Here is a 9,837-nt window from a genome sequence, read left to right as displayed (position 1 = left end):
GAGAGAAACACATGTTCAACACAGCATACCACACACAAAGTCCAGTCACCAACAACCAGTCCACAAAGTCTTCACCTTCTGAAACTGTAAACCTTTTGAAGTCAAATGTGCTTGAAGAGCAACATGTCGACTAATGAGATGGTTGTGGTTGCAATTCCTGTTGGACTTCTCTCCTTTCACTTTGACTGTGGTGTGTTTTACCAGACACGAATGAACACTTGTGTTTTCAAAAATCAACAAACTCCTCTATTTCTGACGTCCATCACTTTGTGTTCACTATTGTCTCCATGGCTGTGTTTGTTGTGTGTCTTTTTTCCTGAATTTGCTTTTGTTTCGTTCAACATGAAATCTGTAGAATGCATGCTCAGGTTCCCCCCACGTAACAGGATGTGTGATTGCAAATTTACTATTTTCTAATTGAGGTGGCCTTAGTGGTCTTTCCAGCAGATAGTGGAATGCAAAATCCCTCTTTACAAACAACACACCACAGGAACATTTGGCCTTTGCTGACTTCTTTTGGAAGGGGGGCAAAATCTGCTTGATTATCTTGTAGTGTGTACAGTACACTGCTTTGATCTGTGGGACTTGGCTTGGGAACTGAAGCTTTATGGTCAACATGGAATGAAGTCTGAAAATTGGGCTTTTCCTGGGTGCTGCTAAGGTGCCCTTGAGAAGAGCAGCGAACCCCCAACTGCTTGGGGTGCTCGTTCTGCTGCAGCCCTCTCACTCTAACATCTCTCCATTCCTGCATGTCCATATGATCCTGTTTGTGGATGTGTTTCTTTCTGGCCTGTGTGTGAAAAAAAAAAGTTCCCCCAGGGATTAGTAAAGGAAGTCATCTTTGTTTAGAATATTTGAAACAAGAAGTGACCAAATATGATCGAGAGAAGAAATACGCACAACTACTGGACTTTGGCGAAGATGCACTGATCACATTAGGTTATGCTCTAACACATAACTCCATCATAATTTACAAAATAAACACCATGCTGTTAGGAAGAGGGCTTCGAGGTAGTAACAGAGACCATAAAGTTCAAAAATGTAACTATTGTAATAAATGAAATAAAAAGTAGACTCATGATAGCTTAGATTTAGAAATCTGACTTCTTTTGCAACCAATGAGTCAGCTGCCGACTGACCTTAAGAAATTCTACTGGTTGAAGGCAATTTGTCCACTTCCTGTGATGGGTGCTGTCAATGGCTCAGTCCCCGATGAAACAACATAAAAGCATTTTAGTTGGTTTTGATATAAAGTACAAGTAATAGCAACCTTTAACAACAAAGAACGAAAGATAACATAATGGTTAATAGATTCATACAAGTAGAACAGAACACCAAACCAAAGTCTGCCAACACTGGCACAGACTTAAGCAAGGCAAGCCTCAAACAACGAGGCAAATTTAAAGTGCTTCACACGAGACATTCGAAGACACTATCATTCATTAAACGTGTTTCAACACAAATCGATGAAGTGAACTCCATGAGTAACAAGGACTATCTAATTATACGGGATATCCTTAAACTTTGCTCACAATAGGTGTCTTCATATCATTTTCATTTATTTTTGTAGGTGTGAGAGCAATGAGAGAACGAACCTTATGACAATGTACTGAGATCGTATGGGGCACCGTTTGTAAAGTTGTGCACACTTAAAATAACAGCAACATTTCTCCACATTTAGCTCCAAAACGTCATAACAATGTAGAGTGAATTTTTTAAAGTCACCTTTTTATCACATTTAGAGGAATATTTGTGATATTCTTCACATTTAATTTTGTTGTGAAAAATATATTAAGTATATATATAATAATTGTAAAATCCAAATGCTAAATATAAATCTAAATGTTAAATGTAAATCTAAATATTGAATCTAAATCTTAAAAATAAATATAAATCTTAAATGTAAATCTAAATGTTAAATATAAATATTACATCTAAATATAAATCTTAAATATAAATATAAATATTACATCTAAATCTAAATGTACAATATAAATCAAAATGTTAAATGTAAATATAAATCTTAAATATAAATATAAATGTTACATCTAAATATAAATGTACAATATAAATCTTAATGTTAAATGCAAATCTAAATGTTAAATATAAATCTAAATGCTAAATATAAATCTAAATGTTAAATCTAAATGTTAAATGTTGCTCTGTGATCCTAAATATTTAGCTGATATGCAGATTCACACTACCGCCTAGCGGAAATACCAAAATAAAAGCTTCAAAAAGCGATACAGATATCCCAATCATAGTCTGTCAGTATGAGTCCAGTGGGTTATAGCTGGACTGCTCGCTGTGAACATGCTGGATAGGCAGTTTTGGAAGCTGTAAAGAGATATCACAACCCTCAGAGTCAGAACTGACCCAGTCTATGGCACGGACAAGTTAAGTTGCCATTGTTAAGTCTGTATCTTTATAAAAAAGTTACTTTTAAAAATTCACTCCACATTTGTATGACGTTTTGGAGCTAAATGTGGAAAAATGTTGCTGTTATTTTTGGTGTGCACAACTTTACAAATGGTGCCCCATAAGATTGCACACCCCTAGAACCCTGTATTACGATGTACAGTATAATATTCCAAAGTTGCAAGTGATTAACATATTATTGCATCAATCCTTATAATACAGTTATATGGCAAAAATATTCTGTTGTGTAGTGTACTTATTGTTGATTGGAAGAACTACTTTTTCTTTAGGTAAGTGATCAGGGTCCTTTTCTCAACACTTTAAAAACATCTCTGTTCAGTAAAAGTAAAAGTATATATTATCCTACCAACCATTACCTCACTCTTGAATTTCAAACCTCTGGGTTTTCTGAAGGGAGACACTTTCCTCTGAATCCTGACATTTTATTAAGATTTTAGTGTTCAGCTGCCAGTTATCTGTTTGGTCCTTAAACTGTCAGCCCACTCACTCTCTGATACTACATTATAAAGAGTCACAAGTATCTGTTAGCTAGAAAGCCTGAGTAAAGAGACTAACCCACCTGAATGAGGGAGGGAAGTTAGTGTCTGTAGCTAACTTGTCTTAACTTGTAAGTTGTAATGTTTTCATATTCTAGTTGGTTGTTTCTCAGCTCAATGCTGCAGAAGCTCTCTGCCCCCTGTCCCACCTGTGTCAGTGTTTGTGCATACCTGCCAGTCTGAGAGTGACTACTGGTTGAAACTGTGAGGGGTGTCAGCCTTTTTTTTTATTGATAATGATAATATTAAGATTTAGATACTTGAAAAATACCTGTATAATCTGGCTGGGCATATATTTTAATTTTTTGCGGGGTGCTGCTACACCTTGTTATGACTGTGGGTCATATTTTGGTGTATTGATGGTATATGATAATGAATGTAGTGTTATTTCGCCTCCCCTCTCCTGTTTTGTCCTCTTCACTAAATAAAGTTTTTTAAATTTCCCTATGTGTTAAGATAAGTTTTAACTTTTCGGACAGCAGATTTTTCGCCTGTTTGGTCGCCCTTGGGAGTGAGGAAGGAGAGGGTCACTTTATGCTGTGCTCTGGTTTCCCCTTGGCCAGGTGTAACAACCTCGACACCTTTGTATATTCCTCTGAACCTTTGGCTTACAGTTATTCTGTCTTTTACCATTTAAACGTTTGACTACTACAGTAGTGGAGATTTATTAAAGATGTAGTACTAAATTGAACAGTAACAGATGTTTGTTAGTTTGCAGCTTGTCTTAATACTATGTTCGTGCTGACAACACATGAAATAAGGCTGCCGGCAAATTTGATATCCCTCTCTTCTGTAAAGAAGATTACTTTAGTTATCAGACTTAAATATTATTTTGTAAATTACTGAATTATTGTACTCAACAAATCGTTAGATTGTAGCGACTGATTGTAAAAAACATGACAAACTGTTTTAGATAAGTGATGGAAAGTGCTGTATCAAAGACACAAAACAATCCACCTGTGGTTCAGGGGGAAAAATACATCTGACATCCAAATAACATAATTATTTCTAATTTTTTCCTTAAATAACATCTTAACAAACTCAATTTTGAATGGTAGACCTTGGAGTCAGTAGTTGTAGGTGCAGTAATTCCCAACTAGAGGGCAGCCTCTCCTCTAATATGTTCTTTCCTTAGCTGAGTAGCTAGTTTGCTATCTATCCATCAAACTGATATTGGAGGTGTCCCTCTGTTAAGTGTTTGTTCAGTGGAAGATTAATCCAGCCAGGATACAAGAAAAGACAGGATGGAAGTAACTCTATACACCATTTATAATTCTACTTTGGATGGAGCAGGTATGTGTGTGTGTGTGTGTGTGTGTGTGCGCGCGCGTGTGTGTGCGTGTGCGTGTGTGTGCACGCGTGTGCGTGTGCTGTAGAAGAAAAGTACATGTGGGACAAATACAGAATCTCAAAGAAGTGGGTGCAATCATATTTCCAGCTTTATGCCGAGGTCAGACTTAGATTTTTTGAATACCTCATTTCAGTCAGTGAGCTACATAACTTGTTTCATTAAAGAGGCCTACAGTTTCTCAGCACCACAAATCAAGTCCTCAAACATGAAGGCAGGCTTTACTGTAGGGCTGATGTATCAAACATCATTTGTATTTAGCAAGGTGTACCTAAAGAACATCCAACTGACATTTTCTGCTGTATTCGTTTGTCTATCCAAGCGTTACAATGTTACCCTAGCTTTATGTTAATCCTAACAGCAGTTACTCACCAGGTCTCTGGAGGTTGCAGGTCTATTTCTCACCAACAATGCTCTTGAATAAATTCATTTAGAATAATGAATGAATAACAGAAAAGCAAGGAACCCATGCCATCATACCTCCTTTTTTTGGGTTTCTTTAATTAAACTCTCACAAACAATTTCTCCTAACATATGTAATACTCTAGCATCTCCTGTTGATCACCAAATACTGAAAACATCTGTTGTTCTTGGTGTTCCTATGTATTACCCCAATATATAACTCTTTCACTGCTGCAAAAGGAGGATAACTTTGCTACCACTGATGCATCATCAGGGCATCAAACACCAGTGCTGTCTGGCAGTCAGAAAGACGCGTTTTGAGGTCTCATTGTGCTCATCTCTACAAGCAGCCTCTGTAAAAAATGAACAATTCATATTCTAATTATTTCATGTTTTTTTGTTTAGCTGATACATCAATCTGCAATTATTAGATAGGGCAAATATAATTTGGAAAATATGAAGAGGTTAGATGTCCCTGAAATGACTAATTTCAGTTCAGATTATTTTAAAACAATATAACAACCAAGATATTCATCATAACTGGGCAGGTGTTTTTTTTGTGTGTTTTTACCTCATCACTCAACATCACTTGTCTCTTCAGCCAGCTTAAAACTTGGCTGTAAACAAACAGCGGTGTGTCAGAGGGTTACATTCGACATAACAACTACATGATGACGTACTCCAGAAATGACTCAATCATTTTATTAAAGCTGACTCAGCATAATTATCCTATCATAGCTGTTTGCTGGTAATGTGCCACAATACTGCTTTACCCCAAGTGTTTGTAAAATAATTGGATATCAAAACAAATCACACATGGACAAAACAATATTAACAAGGTTTATATTATCATGCTCATGGCTTAAAGTGAATAAAAAAGGAGCCTGCAGCGCCAGTTCGGCTCAGTTGTTAAGTCTCAAGCTGCATGTTCAGAGACTCCTTGACACAGGAAGCCAAAGTTCTAATCTAAAGCCCTAAAATAAAATGGAAAAAAGGGCCTGAAAAGTTTGAGAGAGTGCATAGATTCTACAAAAGCATGTACTTTACAGCATTTAGTCAAAAGAAATGCAAACAGCACAACAGCATTAAAGTGCAAACAACGTTGAAAAACCTCATGACAAACAGGGAATAAATCTTCAATGCAGCATTGGAAACCGTATGAACAGCTTCTCCAGATATTACGAGAAGTTAAAGGCTTTTCTTCTTAGCAAGTGTTTCAAGTCCATTCTTCTTTCCTTTCATGGCTGCATGATTGTCCAGTGGACTACTGGTGACCAGTTGACTGGAGGATATCTTTTAGTCCTAGTATAGGAGCTGATGCATTGACAATATTCCCTTCCTGGTTGCTTGATGTTATGTTGTTATTTTCGCTGCATCACAACAAAATAACAAAGGTTCAAGGTAATCTTCATTTCCTCAAGATTTAATTGGTTGTAAAGCAATCAGCAAGCACACACAAAAGAAGAACAGAACATCTCACAACAAACATTTTTTAAGTCTATTTCTCCTGAATTTTGACAGGCTGTATTTGCGGCTGGACAGAAGCAGCTTGAATGTCTCTGACAGAGGGTAGCTGGGATCTCCAAGGACTGACTCAGCTTTCTTTAAAATCTTCCCCTTAACGGCTGAGAAAGGCCAGTCAGGTTTGTACCTGAAATCTTCACAAGACCATGTAGTCGATTTTTGTTCTTGTGCTTAAGTTTACCATATGAGCCAACAACGGTCATTGAGAATGATGTCCACATTCAGCCTGGTACCTCTGCTGTGGTGCCTGTGTTCTTCATGTTGCTGGTATAGTTCTCAGCTTGCCTTTTGCAGAGATGGACAAGCGGTAGTAGTGAAGACAGATTTTGTTCTGTGATGAAGGTGTAAACACACGATTAGTCATTAATGACAAACTCCTGAGTGTGTGTACAGCAGCTTTATGATGGGGGTCCAATTCATGACAAGAGATAACTCTCTTACCGCTGATGGCATATAGTAGGTGCCTTGAGCACACCATGGAGATACAAGCACCCAGCTTCTTCAGTTTGTTGCACTAGCTGCCAAACGACCTCCTGTCTGGACTAATCTCTTCAATGCCAACCAAGTGCTTTGTCAAGTATGATGACATTTTCACCAGATTGTATTAATCTGTTTACATTTTTGAACTGAGCAAAACATGCTAACACGACATAGCTAGATCACTGAAAAGGCCTGGCCTCTGCTTTTAATTGGCTAGTATTATTGGTCAGGTTGAGAGTGAGAGCTCCTTGACAGTGTGATTTAATTTCGGTTTTTAAATCTTTCCCCTCACAGCTTCACCAAGAGATCCAGCCAGAATACTCAAAGCCCTTCACGCTCGTCATGTGAACGTACCTTTCCTTTGAAATATTTTGCAGAGTGATTGTGAATTGATGAATGATGATTGAATAAATGTGTCACTGACTGCTCTCCCTTCGCCAAACTTGGATCTGAAAGATATTAAGATATGCCTTCATGTTCATCCCTCATTATCTTATCTTATCTTATGAATATCCAAAAGCAACAAAAAAAAAGGGAAAATATAAAAATGAGACTGACTAAACTTGTGAGTCACAGTCACAAACAGCACTTTGGTGAACTACTTAGGCTGAAGAATTGTACTAAATAATTTGCTTCTAAAGATGAAAGAGAATATTTAATTTAAAAACACCCCTGTGGGCTTCATTTGATAGAATGAGGTCAAAGTCAAATTTCTGTCTTTATGAAAACAGCAGATCTGTTCCAGTTACACCAACAGACTTTAGTTTACACGACATCTCATTCCACGGAGAGGTTAACGTCCAGAGGCAAGACGAGGTTACGACCCTTTCAGACTGACCTAACGAGCAATGCTACATCATCAATGACCACATGACCACAAAGCTGAAGTTTGGTTGAGACTTTTCTCTGCATTTAAATAAATGAACTTATTGTGGACTATCAGGTATTTATGTTTAGGTTTATATATTCATTCTTCTGGTGACTTTGTCAACAGCCGTCAATCAGTGCGTCTCCCTCTGTGGGAGCAGACGTTTCTCACACATCCATTAAGCCGAGTGTTGTAAAGGCATTAGACTCATTAAAGCTTGGTCCTGCAGTGATGCTTTGTGACCTCCTCAGCGGTCAGAGCGATCTCTTTAACTGCTGCGTCTGTGTGGGAACCAGCTTACAGACAGTTAACCTTGACCACATGTTCCAACAGTACAAATGGACCCTGTAATGATCACCCAGCGTAATGACTGACTTCTCTCTGGAAGGAATGCACCATGAACATACACCAGTGACTTTTTTTTTAACTCCATGCATATTTTTTGTTGTGTGCAGAAAGCTGCAGAAATTGGTTCTACATGAACACAGCTCCAGAAGAAGAAGTTTATCTTATGAATATCCTGTTTCTCCCTTAAGGCAAGGACATGCATGTTTTTATGACTGTTATTTATGGCAAACAAAGGTGAACATGCTCAGAAGATTTATTTGAATTACAAAACACAACAAGAATTGGCTGCAATGAATAAAAATACAGCAACATGCAACAGCTTCAAAACATGCATTAACACCAAACACGCTGCATTAAGGTGGACAACGCAAAATTAAAAAGAAAACACAGACCCGTCATTGTTTGGCTGTGCAGTTAGCATAATTAGTCTCCATCTGTGGTTGCAGCATGCTTGATGACAATACATTTCTTAATGTTTTTGCAAAATTTCCTCCATTTTTGACATTTTCATTGGTGAGCTTTATTAGCTTAATGTTTTCTTGGGCTGGTTTCTGCTTGTGTTTGCACATGTGTGTGTCAAATCAAAAACATTATAGTGTACATAAGTGGTGGAAATAAAACCTTGAAAATATAAAGTGTATCTTTGGTTTTCCATGTTTTTTTTTGCCTAAAGTTAGGGTTAGGGTTAGTTAACAAAAGCATCAGGAGCAGCAGGTTAAGTCATAACAGCACAGGAAACAGCCCCATGTGCATGGAGGAAGGCTAATTTTCTGCAAACCAGATAATTGAAGTATGAAGTGACATTTAAGCACTTTGAGGGAAAGTCACCTCAAAGTGAGTAAATGTCTTAGTCACCTTTATTTTGGGGGTCACAGGTGGAAAAGTTTGTGAACCCTTGGTCTACATGTTCTCCAGATGTTAGAACCCAGCGTAATCTGTGAGCATTTTTTTGGATGAATAGAATTTGAAAAATGACAAACAATACTATTAAAAAAACATTGAAGACAAATTAAAAATGAGAGGATTTAATTTTTAAATAACCACCTGCTGGGTGCTGATTCTAATTCTTTTAAGCAGCAGCTGGAACAATGTGCACAAAAGGCTTGAAATTCTTAGAGCTCATTACTGAGGGAACATCACAGTCAAATTCAGAGACTCTTATGATTTGTGATCACTTATTTTTTCACTTAAATTCTTTTAAGAAGTTTAACCTGGTCAGACAATAGAAACAGAGTTCTGTCTTGCTGCTGTGATGCACAGTAAGTGTCCTTTCTTGTGTTTGATCAGTCACTCAGGTAAAAGAGATTTTGATCACAGTAAGGCTTTTGACGGATTGAATGAGGGATATGTATAATACTGATTGAAGTAAAAAGCTTGATGCCAACCTGCTCCTCTGTGAAATTCACTTTTTAATTCCAGTGTTGCTTTTAGTTCACGATTGATATAATCCCACAGTGAATACACTCCTGTGAAAACAAGTGATTCATCTGATGATTCAAGTATTTAAGACGGGGGAGGAAGTGTGCTGACATTCCTGTGTGGAGGAAACTGTTAGACATGTCATGACATCAGTACTGACAGATTTGCATGGTTTTCTTACAAGGTATAAATCACTTAGAGGGAGGTTATCGTAACACTCTGCTTATGGCTAAATTAGAGACTGCGGTTTTTAGTGACCAAACATAAAGCATGTTTTTCTCTACATGGCAACCAGCTTATCTTTATGACCCACCATAAAAATATCTCATTAATCAACTTGTTATAGATATGATATGGACAGACTTGCAGATTCATACCATGTCAGGTATTTGCAAACATTAGTTTAAAAGTTAGTCTTACAGAGAGATATATTCAATTGTGTTTATATCCAGATGATGTTAGATGTTTGGGAT

This window comes from Notolabrus celidotus, chromosome 5 (assembly GCF_009762535.1).
Source record: "Notolabrus celidotus isolate fNotCel1 chromosome 5, fNotCel1.pri, whole genome shotgun sequence".
Classification (NCBI taxonomy): domain Eukaryota; kingdom Metazoa; phylum Chordata; class Actinopteri; order Labriformes; family Labridae; genus Notolabrus; species Notolabrus celidotus.
This window is presented reverse-complemented; position numbering follows the sequence as displayed.